This window comes from Marmota flaviventris, chromosome 14 (genome assembly GCF_047511675.1).
Source record: "Marmota flaviventris isolate mMarFla1 chromosome 14, mMarFla1.hap1, whole genome shotgun sequence".
NCBI lineage: Eukaryota > Metazoa > Chordata > Mammalia > Rodentia > Sciuridae > Marmota > Marmota flaviventris.
The window spans coordinates 52,772,276-52,792,592 of NC_092511.1; the positions used below are offsets into that span (position 1 = coordinate 52,772,276).

Below are 20,317 nucleotides of genomic sequence, written 5' to 3' on the forward strand. Positions count from 1 at the left end.
CATTGCAGAGGCGGGATAAACCTTGATGAACTGCTATTGTCCTTATCTTTCCCCTGATTTGTATAATTCCTCTACTCAAAGGGGTGGACACTTCTGTGACTGAAGGGTGTTTCCCATCCTTGTTTCTCTGCGTAGCTGTGAGCTTTGCTGTTTGGGAACTATTTTAAATTATTCAAATTACTGATGCAGAGGTTTTGCAAATGTGGGCAGAACGAGGACCCGACAGGGCTTGTAATTTGTGGGGTAGAACCCTGTACAATAATAATCCGAGAGCCCTATAGTCTGATTTTTACAGTGGCAGGTGTTCGAAGAGATATCATGCTAACGGAGGGGGAAAGGTTACAAGAACGCAAAGGATCAACTGCTCAGGAATCGGTTTTGACCTCTGTTACAGAAATGCGTTTAAATGCATAAATTGATTTGAAGGATCTATGAAAAACGACCATCATCTATATCTGTTAGCAAAATTCCGGATTATTATTATTTTGTCGAAGACGATCTGTTAGTTCGGCGGCTGGTTTCTCATCTTAAATTTGATTTATAACAATCACTTCTTTATTATTTATTAAATAACAGCTTCCTCTTCTGTTGTCTAACATAAAAAAGAGGAAATAATTTAGACTGAACAAAAAAGCTTTCGGAAGCGAAAGGGGCAAGCGGATAAATGCTGTCTAGAAGGTTTCTGGTGGAGAAGATCTGGTTCTGTATTTCCAAACCTTTGCAATTTTATTTGGAGAGCGAGAGACTTAACTCTCATGAGCTGAACATTGACGTTAACCGGCTGAGAGGAACGCCTGTCCCTCGCCTGCAGCGCCGCCCCAGCGGGCGGCGGAGGGCGGAGGATGTCTATCCCCCACACTTGGATGACTCGTAAAGGAAGTAAAGGAAAGGGCAATTTGCCCGCACCCAAAATGGCGGCCGGCGGTCAGCGCATCGGCGCCTGCGCAAGGGTAAGCTTTCTGTGACACTAATTCCCCCAGAGTTTCTTCCCCCACCCCCAGCACCCACTAGCGCCTGGCCCCGACCTAGCCACCTGCGCCCGGAAGTGACGTGTCAGCGGCAGCGGTTCCCCCGCTGCATGATGGGAGAGTGTGTGGAGTGGGCGGGGGGTCTCCGCGGAGGAGGAGGTGGAGGCGGCGGCGGCGGCGGCGGCGGCGGCGGAAGAGGGCGGAGGGTAGTGGGATGGGGGTCCCGCGGCAGCGCTGAAACTCCGGGTGGGCGTCCATGGCGCTGCTGCACTGACAGGGCTGGGAGCAGCCTGCCTTCCGCTCTCACCAGCTCCGAATAGCCAGTCCTTCCCCGGGGAGCCAGTTCCTCCCCGGGCCCCTGAGCCATGCCCATCGCGGCCGCCCCGGACGAGCCAGGTAAGCGCTGCCGCGAGGATTCCCCGGCCGCACCGAGGGATAGGATGAGGGGGCCCGGCCCGGCCCGGCCCAGAGGCCGGCCCCTCGCCCTGGACCGAAGCACCTGCTCGCCGCGGAGCCGGGGCTGTGGGGACGGAGCCGGCTCTGAGGGCCTGCGGGTTTCGGGCTCCGGCTCTGCTCCCTTCCGCGGCTGGTGCGGGGACGCCGCTGGCGGCGCCCGAAGCGCACCGCACCCTCCTTGCCACCCCGGGCACGAGCCGGGGGTGTGTGAGCCGTTCCCTCCCTGGCCGCCGCTGTCTCGCCCTGCCCCTTGGTTTCCACCTGCCTGCAGCTCCGCGCCGGCCGCTCCCTCCCGAGAGCTGTTTGAGAAGTTTGGGGCTTCGCTCGGGCTTCCTCCTTCTCCCTCCCCCTCCCTCGTGACAGGTGTAAACACGCCGGCTTCGCGGAGGCCTGTGGCCGGCCGCGACCGAAGTGTGCTGCTTCCGAGAGTCTGTAAAACACGCCGATTTCGAATCCTCCAGCAGGCAGAGAGAGAGCCCTAAAGCTCAAGCCTTCTTTTCAGAGAGGACCTTTTCTGCTTTCTTCTCGCACTACTCAAGAAATAATCTGCGTCTTCTATCCAGATTGCGTTCGAAAAGTTGGACCATTATTCTTCAAGCGCCCGGCTTTGCAGGCGTTGCGTCTTGCTTGGGGCGGGGGACAGAGGGTGAGCAGCGGTGGGGTGGTTCTTCCATTAGGAAAGTAGTGAGAATAGTTTGTTGTTGTTGTTGTGCGTGATGATGGTGGGGGTGGTTTATTCAAGTTACATAGCTTGATTTCCCACTGAGTTTTTTACTGGGGCTGAGGGAAGAACTGACTCATACATGTAAAAATTTTTACTGGAGTTGGGGGTAGGGAGAGCGTGAAACAGAAGCAGTTGTTCCGTTTCAAAGTTCTCACTTGAGGAGAAGTAAAGTATAACTATACTTATAAACTTTTTCTAAGGCATAAATCTTCTCTTCCGCACAAATTCCCTCAGAAGGATTTTGTTGGGAGGGGTGGGGTAGAGTTTTTCCTTGACGTTACATTTGTTACTTTCAGTTTAACCTCTTGGAATTAGAAATATATGCTGAACTATAGGGGAAACAAATGTTTCAGTTTTGTTCTGTTGGTGTCATTAGCATGGTTTACCTCCTTTTAATGTGGCTCGAGATTAAGTGTTGGTTTTTGTAGTAGTCATTGTTAGCACTTTGCAGAAGTACATTTGTTTAGTAGCCTTCTAAATTTTGTCCATAGAGATATTTCACATGAATTAAAAGATGGATCGTGAATAAAAACTTCTAGCCCAGCAAATGGCATCTACTAGATGCTCATTAGCTCTAGTTGTTCCTCTGTGTATGTATCAAATTAGGTGTGTCAATTGGTCTGCAAAGCACAGATGTATTTTTAAGTCATCAAAAAGCTCTTGAAAGAAATTCATTGGAAGTCAGATAATATATAGGGCACTTGAGTTGTGATGTATTCTGATCTTTTGACTTGGAGACTATACTAAAAATAATTCCGTGTCAAAACAAAGATAATGTGTCCATAATTGCATTAATAAATTTTGTAGAATCTAATTGTCATTATGAAAAATCATATTATCTAGGTCAATCCTATTATAAAACATCATTTTAAATTTAAATTAGTTTTGCTTACAGTTAGTAAAGAGCTATATGAGAAGAGCAGTGAAATTTGAGTGCCAGATAATGTTTTACTTCGTGTAGATTTTTTTTTTTAACTCAGCAGGCAAAAAAAAAATTCTTTGAATAGCATCTTGTTGAGGAGTTGCCCCTTCTTTCCCAACCCTCTACCCAAATCTCATAAAAAGAGGCTATTTAGATATTTTTAAATCATTATGAATTCAGATCAAATATTTATATTCTGATTTAATGTTGTCTACCATTTATAATTTTTTAAAGTTATTTTGCTCTTTTTTCTTAGCACTTTCAATTCCTCCTTATGTAGGCTAGTGAACCTTTCCAGAATGAACTTAGTACTTTTGGTTTTAATCTACTTTTGAAACTATCTGACAGTATGGGTTTTATGTATGTCATTTGGTAGTTAATCTGTCCTCAAGCAGTATATGTTTGTGTGTATAGTTACACACAATGACAGATTCTTTTGCAGCTTTGTGTGATAATTACTAACACTGATGTACACTGCTTCCTATGAGCAAGGTACTTTTCTTTCTTTCCTTCTTTTTTTGTAATTGTTTTTCTTCATAGTCCAGGGGTGTGAACCCAGAGCACGATGGCAAGTGCTTAGCCACTATGCTATACCCCCAGCCCAGCAAGATACTTTAAAAAATACTTGTGAGGATTAATTTGTTTAATCCTCACAACAATTATATAAGGTAGTAGATAATGCTATCCCCATTTTTCAGAGAGGACTCGAAGACACAGAGATAGTAAGGAACTTGCCTAATGTCAAACGATTGGTAAGTGACACAGGACCAGGATATGAACCATATATTTACTGTAAATTGAGGAGTATGTAACAAAAGTCTAAAATCTCATGGAAATGATAAACTTTGTCATGATAAAAGTTACTTTTGGAGAACTGGAGAGGGTTAAAAGGTCTCGGAGGGGTTCAGGAATTTTCAAACATATCTTTACTATCTTCAATCTGAAGCAGATTTGGTAAGAGATTAAGATTTAACACAGCTGCTTGGTGGGTACTTGATCATTTGTTTTCTCCCTGAGTTTCATTATATGCTTGAAATCCTTTGTAATTAAAACATAAAATAGCAGTCTGTCAGCATTGTATATTTTAAAAAGGGAATAGGGAGGGAGTTGGTGTTATTTCTAACTTAACAAACATTTGAATTAAGAATTGTTAGCTTTTCTGGATTCCTCAGCATTGACTTCACTTGCCGGGGCTTTCCTCTAAGTGCTGCCAATTCTAACAGCCTTGTATCAGACTGCAAGTTCTATTTCTGGCCTTACCCTAGGGTGGGGGCTCCTAGGTATATGAATTAGACCTCTTCCCTGGGAAATAGAAAAGTTCAGGAACTATTCAGTGGGGAGGAAAACTGGAGATGGGGAATCATTCATTGCTTATTGGTGCAGGAGAAAAGATGAAGGAAAGCAAATTTAAGACTCCATCCTATCCTTGTCACTCCTATTCCAAATAACTAAATTAAAAGAAGGGCTTTCAGAAATAAATTGCTAATAAATTAAGGCTGTTCACATGCTCAAAGCTTAATTTACAGTACTATATTAGTGAATAATTCCCAGAGGACTATTACATAGTAAATCAGATTTATAATACTGAAAGTTTATTTATGTAAATACTTAAAGTAAGCCATAAAACATTTCAACTAAGTATCTGCTGACACCATTATATTTTCTTCCCTTCGTTCTTACAACAGATATTTATTGAGCACATGTTATATGTCAGGCCCTGTTCTAGGTGCTAGGGATACTGAAATGAAAAAAAAAAAAAGAATAAAAATCTGACCTCTTAAAGTTTCATTTTCTTTGTGTGCACGTGCAAGTGCACACTCATACATGCATATTTGTGTTTGGGACAAATATAAGAGCAATAAGATGGCAGGTGATGTTAAATATCATGTAGAAAAAGAGTTAATTGAGGGGGATTAGGTGAGGATTGTTATGGTTTGCTTTTTTATATAGAGTAGTATTAGAGAGGGCTTAAGACCTGAAGGAAGTGAAGAGAATAAGGGGAAGAGTGGTAGAGGCAGATGTATTCCTAGAATATTCAAAGACCTGTGACAGGAAAGTCCAGTGTGGCTAGAATAGAGCCAAGAAGAGTGGGGGCTCAGTGTGGGAGACTCTTTTTAGAAATTTTAGTGACTTTGTCTTTTTACTATGTGAGATGGGAAGTTATTGCAGGATTTTTGAGTAAAGACATGAGATAAATCATGCTTTAAAAGGATCTGCTGGGGCTAGAAGTGTAGCTCAGTGGGAGAGTATGTGTCTAGCTAGTATGGGTGAGGCCCCGGATTCCATGCCTAGAGGCCCCCCCCCCCCCCCAAATAAAAGAATATCTCTGACAGCTATATTGAAAATAAATCATAGAAATACAAAAAGAGAGGCAGAAAGATCAATTAGGAGTTGGTTACAGTGGTAGAGCTTTAGGATTATAGGGACTTGAATCAAGGTAATAGTAGTAAAGATGATAAGAAGTGATAGAACAAGCTGGGTGCAGCAGTGCATGTTTATAATTCCAGCAGTTTGGGAGGCTGAGGCAACAAGATCACAAGTTTGAGGCTAGTCTGGGCAACTTAGCAAGACCCTGTCTCAAACTAAAGGATAAAAAGGGTATAACTCAGTGATAGAGCACAACTGGATTCAGTCCCCAGTACTGCCAAAAAAAAAAAAAAAGAAGAAGAAGAAAGAGAAATTAAAAATCTTTATCAGAAGCAGAATTGACAAGACAAGATTTGACTTTTAGCCGGGCATGGTGGTGCAGGTCTGTAATCCCAGCAAAGTGGGAGGCTGACGGAGTTTGCAAGTTCAAGGCCAGTCTCAGCCGCTTAGCTGAAAAGAGCTACAAATATTCCAGAATTGGGGAATTTATGAGGTAAATTCCCCTTTAAATTTCTGGCTTGGTAACTGGGTGATGGTGGGATGGGGGGTATTGAGTCAGAGGATCCTGGAAGAGGCCAAAGATATAATAAGGAAGGAGAGTTTGAGCTCTGTTTCTTTTGCTCTTTTTTTTGGGGGGGTGGGGGGGTGGTTTGCACAGCCAGGGTCTCTTGTATGGTTGTCTATCACAGAGCTACATCCCCAGACTCCTGAGCTTTGTTCTTATTAAATTCAGTTTGAGGTCTTTGAGGAATTCAAGTGGAGGGAAGTCTAGTAGCCAATGGCTTGGCTAGACTGTAGAGATAAAATCTGGTAGTACTAGAATGTGGTAATTATAAACTTTAGGTAGATGAAATTGTTTGAAGTTTTGGGGGTATGTTGTGTAAGAAGATAGACTAGATGAAACCTAGAAAAATTTATATACTTGTCCTTCAGTATCCATGGAGAATTAATTCCAGGGTACACACCCATATGAAAATCTATGGATACTCAACGTCCCTCATATAAAATGGTGTAGTATTTGTGTATAGATTACGCACTTCTCCCAAATGTTCTGAATCATCCCTAGATTACTTGTAATACGTATCAAAGTATAAATGCTATTCAAATAATTGATATACTATATTGTTTAGGAAATAATAACAAGAAAAGTCTGTACATGTTCAGTACAGACACATTTTATTACCAAGTATTTTCAATCTGCAGTTTGAATTTGTAGATGTGGAAATTATGGATATGAAGAGCAGACTGTACTACTAATTTGAGTGTGTTTAATACTAATGAGAATTTTAAGTTTATTTTGAAGACTATTTGTATGAAAGTGAAAGTAAGGAGTAAGATTAAGTAAGTTAACTAACATGCTACTTGATTTGTATAATCAAGTAATCTTATATAATGCTTATTTGATAATTTGGAAACATTTACCTTTTTCTTGCAGCAGAAAATTAGCTGGGCTTCATAACCAACAGGCTGAGGGCAGTTACAAATAGGTACTGGTGTTTTTGCTACATTAATAGACCTAAGGAAAAATTATGTAATTATCTCCATAAATACGAAAAGGCATTTTAAAAACCAAGTCTAATTTTTTTCTTAGTACCTGATTTTTTTCTAACAAAGCAACTTAAATGAGAATTACAGGATAATTCTCAAATAGAACAAAATTTACATCAACCCAGAAGTCAGTATCTTCACAAAGACAGAACAGTAGATGTCTCTCATTACTATTAATATGAAACCTGGTATTAGTATAGCCAACACAATTAGTAAGGAAAAGCAGAGACATGAGAATTGGAAAGGAAAAGGTTACTCTATTCCACTTTGCTTATGATGTGATAGTATACTATATAACTTCCAAGATCTTTCATTTATGTAAACAGTATTTGTTAGTTGTGATGAAAGTGCAGGCTCCCATTTGTATCAGCAGATAAAAAGATGAAATACTTAATAAGAAACTTAGCAATAAATATGAAGACCCTGTATTGCTAACAGATTTTACTAATGAACTTAAGAGATAATTTAACTCATAACTTTTTATTTTACTTTTTTATTTTATTAATGACTTTATTTATTTTGTGGTTCTGGAGATTGAACCCAGGGATGTTCTACCACTGAGCTACACCCCAGCCTGTTAATGTGTTTATTTTTTTAAATTTTGAGACGGGATCTTGCTAAGTTGCCTGGGCTGGCCTCAAACCTGCTATTCTTCTGCCTCAGTTTCCCAAGTAGCCAGGATTACAGGCATGTGCCACAGTGCCCAACATACTTTTTACTATTTTTAATAGTATCTTTGTTCCTTGGAAAAAATATATTACCAAGTTTTTCAAGTATCATACTCAACTCTTTAATGATTATTTGAATATTCATTACTTTTTACTTCTAGTTAAGTCACCATTCCTTGTACTTTTTTCCATATTCAGGTTCATTTTCCCATATCATAATGGAACAGCAGATGATAGCTGTCTCTTATTAGGTTTCAAAAGTTTACTTGAAGCACAGTGCAAGTTACATGGAAATAAAAAGCTCAGATTTCAATCAGATTACCAATGAGTCTGGTTTCTGGAAACGGAGAAAAGTATTTGTTGTTGCTACAGTTCATGTATTCATATCTTAAGGTTCATTCGCAGAGGAAATATTAATTTTTTAAATGTGGTTTTATTTTTCTAAGAATCCTATGCATTTAAATTATATTCATAATTAGAAGTGAAGCTTCAAAAAGGAATATATTATGTCATAAGCATGGTTAGTAGAAGTAGTAATTAAACATTTCTGAAATGAAATGCCCCCAAACTATGGATGTCTGAAATATTGTATTTCAAGGATTGTTACAATAATTAAATTTAATCCTGTAAATAAATTTTCTAAGTTTCATTTTTAAGAAAAATATTGAAAATTTAATATTGGGAACTCCTTAGTTTTGAAATCTTGATAACGTTAAATTTCTTAATGATATTCTCACATAAATGTGTACAGCACAATGATTTCAGCATTTCAGTTTGAGAAATATTTTTATCATCCCTTAGAACTTACTACAGTGACACTCAACTGTGGCTAACCATTGGTACCACATTTGAAACTTTGTAAAAATTCAGATGTTACAGTTCATCCATTCTAATTAAAAAAAAAAAAAAAGCAAGCAAGCTAAGGTTGGGAACCATTATTTAGTAGCCTAAGAGGGGAGAAAAACATGGAAACAAACGTGACTCATTTAATATAATAAAAGAAGGATTAGTTGAGACAGGCAACCTAATAACATAATGAAAAGAACACTGGTTTTAGTATTAGAGCCCCACTGTATAAGAACAGATTATTCAGTCTCATTGACCCTGTTGCTTCATTATAAGTGATCTCACTTCTCAGACTTTACAGAAAACTTTATTCCTGGGTTTTGAAGGCCTAATAAATGGTTTTTGGTTGTTTTTTATTTTTGTTTTTGTTTTTTTGAGTAGAAGTTGATTTCAGTTTGCAAATGGAGACTATAAGATATCCCTAGGACATCCAGGTAAATATTTTTTAAAAAGACATTTGGGTAGGCGGATCTGGAGGTCAGGTAGCTGTCAGATAGAGGTGTGGGTATTATGAACATACAAAAACAAAGAGTATAGAAGATTTTGCTAGGATAAGAATTTTGCCAGGATAAGGCCTCCAGCGTATTTAATAGTTATAGGGTGAACAGAAGAAATAGATCCATGTACAAGAAAGGATTAAATAGTAGGAAAATCAAAAGAGAAATGTCTTTCAAAAAGGTGCTTTCTCTTAAAAGTACTTTTTAAGATTTTTTCCCATTAGTAGAATAGTTTTATCTTTTTTTTAATTGCTGTACCTTTTTTTACTCACTTACTTATTGATACATTGTTTTAGATGCTTTTTTAAAAAAATTAAACCACACTAAAATAAATGTGTTTTTCATACTTGCATGAAATATCTTTGCACAACTTTTATGAATGAGACACATCATTGCAGATGAAATTGCTTAGTTTAAGAATGCACATTAAAAATTTTGATGTATTACTAAATTGCTGTAGGATGTATAAACCAATATATACTCCCACCAGTAGCATCTTTTACATTGTAGATATGGCACACAAAAATTTTTTTTTAATATTAGCAGACCTAAACAACGAAATCATTAGAATTTGCCAAAATGTTCATATTTTGTGTGACGTGTTTTTTAAAAAGCTCCATCCTTTAAGCATCTTGCTTCTAGATTGAGGGTAGTATGAATTTGAAGGAAAAGAAATAGTGAATTACTACTTTTATGCAAAGAGAAAAAGAGCACTTAAATTTCATCAGATTGGTTTGTTCATTAAAATAGTGTAATTTAAGAATGCATTTTTTTCTTGTTAAGTACCAGAGGAAGGAGGACTTCTTTGTTTTAAAAAGAAACCCCAGTACCACCAAAAGAGAGAGAGAGAGAGAGAGACGAAGCCATATTCTCCTCTATTTGTGTGCTAGACGAAATAATAGCAATAATTAGATTTGGAATACTTGGATCAGAAGGAAAGAGATTACTTATAAACTTTGGACTAAGAACTATTTCTGGTTTATAATATCAATTTAGGGGGATCATGATCAGTTTTGAAGAAAAAATGAAATAGAACTAAAAATAACAGTGAATACTGTTTGGTGAAACTTTTTTTTTTTTTTTAATGTACATTAGATCATAATGGAAGATGTGTTTCTCCTGTGTATCACAAAGAGGATAATGTGTGAAAAATAATGCTTTCTATGACAAGTGAATTCTAAAATTATTTCTAATCAAAGGTATTTGGTATGTTGCAAATAATGAATGTTATCTATTTTTTCCTTTTAATTACCTTTCAAGAAAAAGTAAAACTTTAAGCCAAGCAAAAGACACCATTAAAAGTTCAACCATGCATATAATCCCAGCAACTCAGGAAGCTGAGGCAAGAGATTGCAAGTTCGAGGCCAGCCTCAGAAACTAAGTGATGCCCTAAGCAACTGAGTGAGACCCTTTCTCAAAATAAAAAATGAAAAGAGCTGGGGATGTGGCTCTGTGGTTAAGTGCCCTGGGTTCAGTTCCTTCTATAGTTTTCATGTGGTTGTCAGTACAGGTTGACCCACTCATGACATTATCTACAGACAGTCATGAGCATTGTTTTGGCAAAGTTTTGTTTTATGATAATCCCCTTCAAGAATGTTGTTATGGGGTTTGTTTGTTTGTTTTGTGGATCATGTAAGATTCTATTTAAGCATGGTTTGTTTTCTGGTTTCCTTCTGTCTCTTCATATGCCTCTAGGTCACCTTTTTTTCTTAATTGATGGGTGGTCGGAGAACAAATTAAAGTAAAATTAACAGTATCTGGCAAAAACTTAATTTGTAACATAAATCTGCTGTTCCCTAGGTCATATTTTAAGGCCTTGTTTGTGAGTCATAGTATCTAGGATATTGCCTGTTAACTCAGGTAGTTGTAATTGCATTCGATTGCAGTTTTATAACCTTTTAGTAGTTGCTTCTGAGAAAGTTGCTCTCATGGTAGGTACTTATAATTGCATGAAGAGCAGCACTGTCAAATAAAGGGTACTGCCAAGGACCTGCCAAGGTGTGCATCTTCTAGTTACAGACTAGACTGATGACTTTAGTTTTGAAAGTCCACAAAGTGGTTTGTGATTTGAATTTGGGAGTTGGTTTGTTTATTTTTATTTCTCAGAATATCCTGAGCTCTTGAAGTTTAACTCATCATGCTTATCTAGAATGCTAATTTAAACTGTACAGCAAGAAATATCTTTCAGAGCATGTCAGCTATTCATGTCAGCTGACTGCAGAACCTTCTGTGGGAAATTTTTCATGAAGTGTTAAGGAAAGTTGCTGGGAAGACAGAAAAAGAAGGCATGGGAAAATCAGTTGGACTTCTAGAGTAGGACCACACTCTTGTGACACTAGCTGACACCTCTTCTTATGCAGAGAAATTATCCCAAACCAAAGCAAATATTCATGTTAGCACGTCTGTTAACACACTAACAAATTTTTGTCCTTTAAGCAATGTTTTTCATAGCTTATACGTAAAGTATTGCAGCACAAAGGATTGCATTTTTTTTCTTTCACACTCATCACTTTTTACACCACTCCCCCTCAGAACACACTTACTTATTTTTGATGGAAATTATATATTTCCTAACTTAATATTGGTCGAGCACTGAAAGACCAGAGGTAGGGTTATTGAAATCTAGTTAGGGTGGGGGCTTATTCAAGAGCAGTCAGTGGAATTAATGCCCCAGCAAGAACTATAATAATGTATTCAGTCCCTGCTGTGAGCCAGGCCCTGAGGATGCAGTGGAAACTCAACAGAGGCCTCTGCCCACTAACACTGTCTTTTGAGCTCAAGTAACTTGTGGGAGCAGTTTCAGTGGAGTGCTAGGATGAAAGCCAGAGTGTGCAATGTTGAGGATTGAGTGGGAGGTTAGGAAGTAGAGATAGTGAACAGATAGGTCCCGTTTAAGAAGGTCTGTAGTGAGAACTAGAAAGTACACAGAAAGGAGGGCTTTTGTTTTGAGAATAGAAGAGTCTTGAACATTTATGAGCTGAGAAGAAAGCATCAGTGGTGATAGAGAAATTCATATAGCCCAGGAGCAGCAAGTGAGAAGAAAAGCAGGGGGTCCAGGGATTATCTGATCAAGATTGTGGATGTAAGCAAAATTTTAGTGAAGAGGCCTGAAATCTAAGTAGTTCTTGCATTTTAAATTTTATTTGCATTGTAAAGTTTCAGGGATATGAGTGTGGAGAATTTAGAGTGGTTAATTTATTCTGCTGCTATACAATTGGAGCAGAGCATACTAGGGAAAAAATTATTTTGCAAAGGCTGATGCATATACATTCTCAATGCTGCTAGTTTTGGTGTCCTTTTATCAATAGTTAGCCAATTTACCTAATCAGTTTCAAGTAGCTTTCAGGGAAAAGAGCTAGTAAATTCTCAAATAAGGTCAGTGTATATGACAGGTTGAAGGTAAAAACAGTTTCCCAGTGTAAGCAGTCTGGCTTTCTTTGGGTGATCAACTTAGGTGTAAAGATATTTTCCTGCTTATTTTTATTATTTGCTCATATTTGATACTATGTGCATTACACAAGATACTTGCTTCTTGACATTTTTGTTGATTATACTTCCTTCATCTTGTAAAAATCTTCTTTCTCCTTCCAAATTACTGTGGAAGCTTCAAAAACCCTTTTCTGAACAATTCCAAAATATTTTGGGGGCAATTCTTACAATTTTAATATTTTCTTTTAGTCATTTCTGCAGTATTTTAAGTCACTTATAAAATATTTGATTAGCTCATGATTTACAGACCACTTACTAGTTACACTACCTTTTAAAGATTACTTACCTTTAAGCTTTTACTTTTATGAGGCAGGAGGATGGTGAATTCAAAGCCAGCCTCAGCAATTTAGCAAGGCCCTAAAACTCAGTGAGTCCCTGTTTCTAAAAAAATATATAAAAAGGACTGAGGATGTAGCTCCATGGTTGAGTACCCCTGAGTTCAGTCCTCGGCGCGCGCGCACACACACACACACACACACACACACCAAAAAAAGACGAGGAGGAGTACAAGGACTAGATTAGATAATTCATATTTGCTTTTCACATGATATTGGAACCTAACAAGCACTCAGTAAATAACTTGATATTGTGTATAAGCAGGGGATTGAAAATACATCAAAGATAACTTGTTTAACAAACACCTTAAATAATACTATGTATTATGTAGTTGATGACACAGACATACAGACGATGTCTGTGATATCTTTTTCTTTTACGTTGGCAAGTTAATTATGACATTAAAAAAATATACATTCAGCTATGAGCTGGGCATGGTGGCAGTCCATAATCCCAGCCACTCCAGAGGCAGAGGCAAGAATATTGCAAGTTCAAGGCCAACTCAAGCAACTTAGTGAGATCCTGCCTCAAAATTAAAAATAAGTGATATAAAAGGCTGGGGATATAACTAATTGTTAGAGTACCTCTGAGTTCAATCCTCATTACCACCAAGAAAAAGAAAATCAGCTTTGAAATTGTGGAAGTTACATTAAGTAGCTTCAAAGTTTGCAGCCTGTATTGAAAAGAGGATGGTAGTCCTAAAAACTAACAACAATAAAAACCTTTCTCAGTTCTTTAAGAGCATTTACTTTCAGGGGCTCTCTGTGTATTTGTTAGCCCCTATAGAGCTAATAGTCAAGAAGCCATGAAAATCTTTGTGACAGTGACATCATGGTCTTCTTAATCTATATTAAAAACTAAAAAGTGAACTAGATCCCTGTCTTCATGTGGCTCAGAGGGAGGGCTCTTATGTGGTGGTTTTGTTTTGTTTTAATGATTCTTAAGCAAAGCAGGAATGTGGGCTGGGTGGGAAGATTCATTGATAGTACATTTTGACATTATCTTCAAATTCCCATAAGGATGTTACAGAAAAGATTTTGAAGAATTTGAGCTATTGCAACATTTGTAATACAAATCAATGTTATTGCTTATATGACATTTTAATTAATTTTTCTAAAATATAGATTTTCTTTCATTGATGCTGGGGGTTGAACCCCAGGGGCCTCTACCACCAAGCTACATCCCCAACCCTTTTATAGTTTTTGAGATAGGATTTTAGTAAGTTTCTCAGGATGGCCTCAAACTTTGGATCTTCCTGCCTCAGCCTCCTGAGTCACTGGGATTACAGGGGTGAGCTACCACACCCAGCTTCTTTCTCTTTCTTCTTCCTCTTTTTCTTTTTTAAACTTACTCAGATGATTTATCAAGTGACTAATTATAAATCTCAGGCATCCTCTGGCAAAAATGTAGTGATTTGTTTGTGTGTGTGATCCATTACCTAATAGTTTGTACTAACAGAGTCAGTCATATAACTTCAAATAAAGTTGTCTTTCTTTTCCCATTTCTTAATCACCATTCTTCTTAATTTTGTTCCCCAGTCCCACCTCAGTCCCTATACAAATAAATTTGGAGTAAGCAGTACTGGTTGTAAGCTTTTAGCTTATCTCTGTGTTTGATTCTGGGAGATTTTTAGAGGGCCTCTTAGAGGCCATACCACCACCACCATATGAGACTCCAAAGACCTTTACAGTAGATAATACTGTATGTGGATAAGAGGGTAGAAAGGGCAAGGGCTAATTCTCTTTGAGGAATGTGCAAATAATACCCTATGTATTTCCTACATACAAAAATCTTCTCCACCCTTCTTATAAGCCTTTATTCTTGTGGTCTTTCCTCTAACTGTATAGCCAGTTTACTTCAAGACACTTATAAGAACTTTTAAGTTGGGTCTAGGGTTGTGGGTCAGCGGTAGAGCGCTCATCTTGAATGTGCAAGGTCCTGGGTTCAATCCTCAGCACCACATAAAAATAAATAAATAAAATAAAGGTATTTAAAAAAAAGAACTTCTAAGTTGCATATATCTATTCCTCTTCCCACGTTAACAAACTCTTATTGGCCTTAGAGATTATGGTCTTGGTCATTCAATCTTGGGCTTCAGATTTGTTTTGTCTTTAGGCCCACTCAAGCCTATGAAATTATAGTACGCATGTAAGTTGCTTATTTTCTAGGGATTGTTTATAAAAATTACTCTTTAGTGTATCTTTAGTTATAAATATTTTTCTTAAAGGATTTTCTTCAATGGTCTTTTAAAATTAAACAAGTATTGACTTAATTTTTTTTTTCTTAGTTGTAGATGGACAGCATGTGTTTAAGTGGTGCTAAGGATCAAACCCAGTGCCTCACACATGCTAGGCAAGTGCCCTGCCACTGAGCTATAACCCCCAACCCCTTGGCTTACATTTTTTAATGGCTTACATTTGTTTGAGGCATAGACTTAGAGTTAAAATGTGATGATTACTGAATTATTGAATGCACAAAATATGCCACATGTTCTTTTAGTAGATATTGTCAAATAGTTTCCAAAATGCATAGAACAGTTTATCAATAAAGTATGAGAATTCTAGTTGCACCTTGCCAAAGTGGCTATCGTTAGAATAACTTTGTTTTAATTTTAGCCATTCTAGTGTGTGTGTAGTGGTGTCTTGTGATCTTAATGTGCATTCCCCTGTTGACTTTGCATATGCTTATCAGCCATTTTGGATATCCTCTTTTGTGAAATACCTGTTCAGATATTTTGGCCATTTTTCTATTGGATTGTTTTTCATTGTTTTATAGAAATTCTTTGTATATTCTGGATATGAGTTAGTTGACAATTACATGTATTGCAAATAGCCAGACAGTGTTTTTTTGCCATTTTACTCTATTAATGATGTTCTTTTGATGAAATTTTAAATTTTAATATAGTCCAATTTATCAGTCTTTTTTTTTTTTTTTTCAGTTAGTGCTTTCTATATCTTGTTTAAAGCATTTTTGCTTTCCCTAGGGTGGTGAAAATAATCTTATCTCCTGAAAGGTTGATTTCTTTACCTTTAGTTTGGGTCTTTGATCTATCTAGGTTTATTTTTACGTAAGATAGAGTCAAAGGTATTTATTTTTATGTTAGGTAGAATCAAAGACTTCCCCCCATGTGTGGATAAGCAGCTAATCTAGGATCACTTGTTGAAAAGTCCATCCTTTCCCTACCTCACAGCAGTGACATTTTTGTTATCATGTGTCTACGGGGCTTTAAACCAAGACTTAATATCTGGCAGTTTGTGCTCCACTTTTGTTCTTGAGAAAACTATTTTTAAATCATCAAATAGTGTCAAATAATATTTGACTCTTTCTTTCCTCTGCCTTCCTAAGCCTCCTTTATCTCTTGAATCCAGAGCTCTCAGCCAACAGACTCACTGTCTCTTCTTTTCCATGATTATTTCATTTTTGAAGCCAGCAGTCCTTATGTGCATCTTCTTTCTGATTGAAGATTAATACTGATGCCCTTCACCCACTGTGTGCTCTACCACCCTGGCTACTAATCTGGTTTAGGACTCAAGTCTGTTGCTGATTATTGCTGTTCTGACCCTATATTAGACCTTCTACACCAGAATTCTCAGATCCCAAACCCTTTGATAATCACTGTTTATCAACCTGAAGGTCTGCTTTGGCCTGCATTTTTAAATAGTTATTCACCTGTATTGTCTCCTAGTCATTTTATAAGGATATGATGTCCCATGGATAAATCTCCAACGTACAGCAAGCCTCCCTGATTCTGTCTCCCTTCTCTAACTCCTTTTAGTTCACTATGTAATTATAAGACCCTTGTATGAACTATTTGTGTTTTCTGTGGCTTGAATGTTCCCTACTGCCAAGGCAATAGCCTTGTTTACTCCCCTCTAATAGGTCTTGCAATAAACAGACATAAAAATAGCAAGTTGAACCATAACCCTTAAACATACATACATACACACCTGTTTGTTCAGGTTATAAAGAAATTGAATAACTAATTGGGACATCTTGTGTGGATTAAGTAGTCCATTAGAAAGGATGAAGAAACAGTTATTGAGTTTGCTTTGTGCCAGACACAGTATTAAACTAGCTCATCCATCCTTTTTTTTTCCCCCTGTTAAATAGAAGTAGCTATTTAAAACCCATCTTTTCTGTGTTTAAAAAAGTAGATTATCTAAGTCAAACTTAATTTGTAAATTCATTATACAAGTAATACTTCAATTAACATAAAGCTTCTTTTAAGTAGAGTTGGCCTGGACACAGAGGAATTTTCTGGAAAGCCTCGAGCCTCCACCATACTGTGTAGTTGACTGAAGCTTATAAAGACTGACATTCTCTTAGGTTTCTGAAGGTGAGTTGGGCCAGAGCCAAGACCTGCTGAAGAGGAGTACACAGCACCCCAAGTTCTTCTTATCAGTAGATGACTCAGTATTAAAAAATACAAATGTCTGTAGTCTGGAAGGCTAATAGAGCCTGTGTCACCTAGAAGGGGAAATAGAGTACCTTGCCAAGGTACATGAGGAGGAGAAACTACTCCCTGTGTTGTTGCCTTGGTTACAAGTTTTCTGATTCAGATTTCATATTTGCATTAGCAACTGATTTTGAAATAAGCCTGAACCAATAAATTATTCCATTTTTCAAACGAAGCAGTGTTTTGGAAAAAGCTGTAGTTTTACCATGAACAGATTCTGCTAAAAAGAAACATCACACATGGTTCTTTAAAAATAAGGTATTGTAGGAATGTAAGATGGTACACACACACTGGAAAATAATTTGGCAGCTTTTTATAAAACTAAACATGCACTTACCATTAGTGCCCCGCAGTCACAATCATCATTTATCTCAGCAAAATGACAACTTATGTTTATACAAAAACCTGAACATGAATGTTATTAGCATTTGTATTATATATAGTATTTTTAGTAAAATACTGGTAACAACCCCAGTGTCCTTCAATGGGTAAATGGTTGGATGAACTAGTACATCTGGATAGCAAAACAATACTCAGCAGTAAAAAGGACTGACCAATTGATACATGCAACAACCAAGATAGACCTCAAGAATATTGTGCTACTTGGGTCTGGGATTGTGGCTCAAGTGGTAGAGTACTCGTACCTGTGAGGCACTAGGTTCGATCCTCAGCACCACATAAAAATATTATATCCACGTAAAACTAAAAAATAAATATATATATATTTTTTAAAAAAGAGCATTGTGCTGGGTGAAAAAAGTCAACCTCACAGATTACATAGCTCTCTTGAAGTAACAAAACTGTGGAGCTAGAGAACAGATTGGTGATTGCCAGTTGACAAGGACGGAGAACAGGTAGGGGCAGTTCTGGGTCTTGACAGTGGTGATTAGTTTTGCAATCTGTAGGGTAGAAGCAACCTGAGTATCCTTTGATGAATAAACACATTAGGGTAATACATATAATAGAGTATTATTCACCCATAAAAAGGAGTGAAGATCTGAGATATGCTACAAAACAGATGAACTTTGAAGATTTTATGTAAAGTGAAATAAGCCTGGGGAGTAATTGTTTAATGAGTACAGAAGACATTTTGATATTTTTGAAGATAAAATGATACATTTCTAGAGACAGATGGTGGTGATGGTTGTACAACATGAAAGGTACTTAATGTCACTGAAGTATACACTTAAAAGTGGCAGATATTATGTTATCTATATAGCCACATTTTTAAAAAAAAATTAAGTATTATTTCCATAAGTAAATAATACATTTATCTTAAAGTACATTTATTTTAAAGTGTACATACCTAAATGCAGGTACACAACTCTCCCTGAATGTTTTTAAATATACTTTTAATTTTTTTATTCTGAATCAGTCACAAACTTTTTTGCAAGTTCAATACAAACAACATTTTTTTCTGGAACAGTTTGAGAGTAGATCTCCAGACTAAAGCCCCTATCACTCCCAAATATTTTAGTGTATGTTCCCTATGACCTAAGGTGTTCTCTTACATAACCACAAATTCATCAAAATCAAGAAATTAACATTGCTTCTATCTAATCCTTGGACTTCAAATTTCACAATCATCACAGTGACCTTTTATAGAAAGGGATCTAGTTGAGAATCAAATATTGCATTTACTGTTGTCTCTTTAATCTTCAATCTGAAACAGTTCTTCAGTCTTTCTTTCCTTGACTTTCATAACCTTATACTTTTAAAGATTACAGGCCAACTTGTTTGTAAAATGCCTCCCATTTTAGATTTGTTTCCTCATTAATTCAGTTTATATATTTTTGATAAGAATATTCCAGATATGGTCCTGTATTATTCTCATCACATCTCATCAGGTGCTACATGAGTTCAGTATTCACCTTGATCACTGGGAGTATCAGGCTTCACTGCTGTAAAGTTATACTTTTTCCCTTTGTAATTAATTATATTGTAGGGAATTAACTATTCAACTATCTTGTTCTTCATCTAACATTTGATTTATTCATTGATATGCTTATATTTGGGAGAACTCAGATTGTTATTTTATTCAGTATGTTATAATTTATTTGACTTTATTTTAATACTAAATTGTCCCTGATTTTACTAGAAGGACCCCCCCCCCCAGTTTGGCTTTTGTGTCCTTTTGACATGTCCTTATCATTATTAATGCTTTTAAATTTTAGAAAAAGGAATCATGCAGTTAATGGCTGCATAATAAGTTTGGTTTTCGATTTTCAGAGTTTGCATAGTATAGTCATATTGCCTTCTGTAAGCCTTTAAACTATTCACGGTCCCAACAGCAGTATGTATGTGCAGGAGTCCCTTTTCCTATACTCCCATTGACATTGGCAGCATATGTTTAAATAATAGGAACTTCTTAATTAGGGAGAAACTGTTAAAGATCAAATTACCTTGGACATTGAGTATGAGAAAAGTTATCAAAATGTTAGACAAGAGAAGAAAATAGTACTTATCTGTACCTTTTATTGTTTTATTCTTTTCAAATCAGCAGCAGAACAGTATCTCAGAGCTAAAGCAGTTATTTATGGTGCTAATTTTATAAGGAAGATAATTTAAAGTAGGAATATTACAATTTTGTCTTTTACTTTTTTCTGGCTTGCATATTTCATTCAGAATAACTCAGTGACTGGACCCATCACTGATCTCAAAGGTCCTCCTTTTCAAAATTCCAAAGCCATTCTCCACTAAGCAGATATATGAACTTTAGGAAAGTTACCACCAATAGGCCTTATTTTCCTCATCTCATGAATTACATTATGTGATTTTTAAGTACCATGGCTCTAAAACTGGGGAAACTTAAGAACTGGGAAAAAGTAATTTTCTCTAGCTTGCAAAATTGGTTATATTTTATAGCAGATATTTTCCTTATATATCTAACTTAGCAACTGTGAGTTTCAAGAAGTATCAGTTTATTATTTATGGGATAGTTTTATTCTAGGATTTTGGTTGATTGTCCTTCCATTGCTTCTAATGTCGTCTGACTTGTATCCTTAGTATAGAGGAACAGAATAGCCCTGACAGATTGCAT

At 37.0% G+C, this 20,317-nt stretch overlaps 1 protein-coding gene across 4 annotated transcripts in view; it reads left to right on the forward strand.

Annotated features, from left to right (window-relative positions):
• The first annotated feature begins 1,160 nt into the window (after nucleotides 1-1,160).
• Nucleotides 1,161-20,317, forward strand: part of Aftph (aftiphilin) — a 62,482-nt gene continuing 43,325 nt past the window's right edge. For 3 of the 4 annotated variants that reach the window (XM_027934334.2, XM_027934336.2, XM_071601643.1), the window contains exon 1: nucleotides 1,161-1,364. The gene's annotated coding sequence lies outside the window, so the exon portion shown is untranslated. Of the gene's footprint in view, nucleotides 1,365-17,052; nucleotides 17,158-20,317 lie in introns of those variants that run through there. The other variant, XM_027934335.2, reaches the window with a different exon arrangement.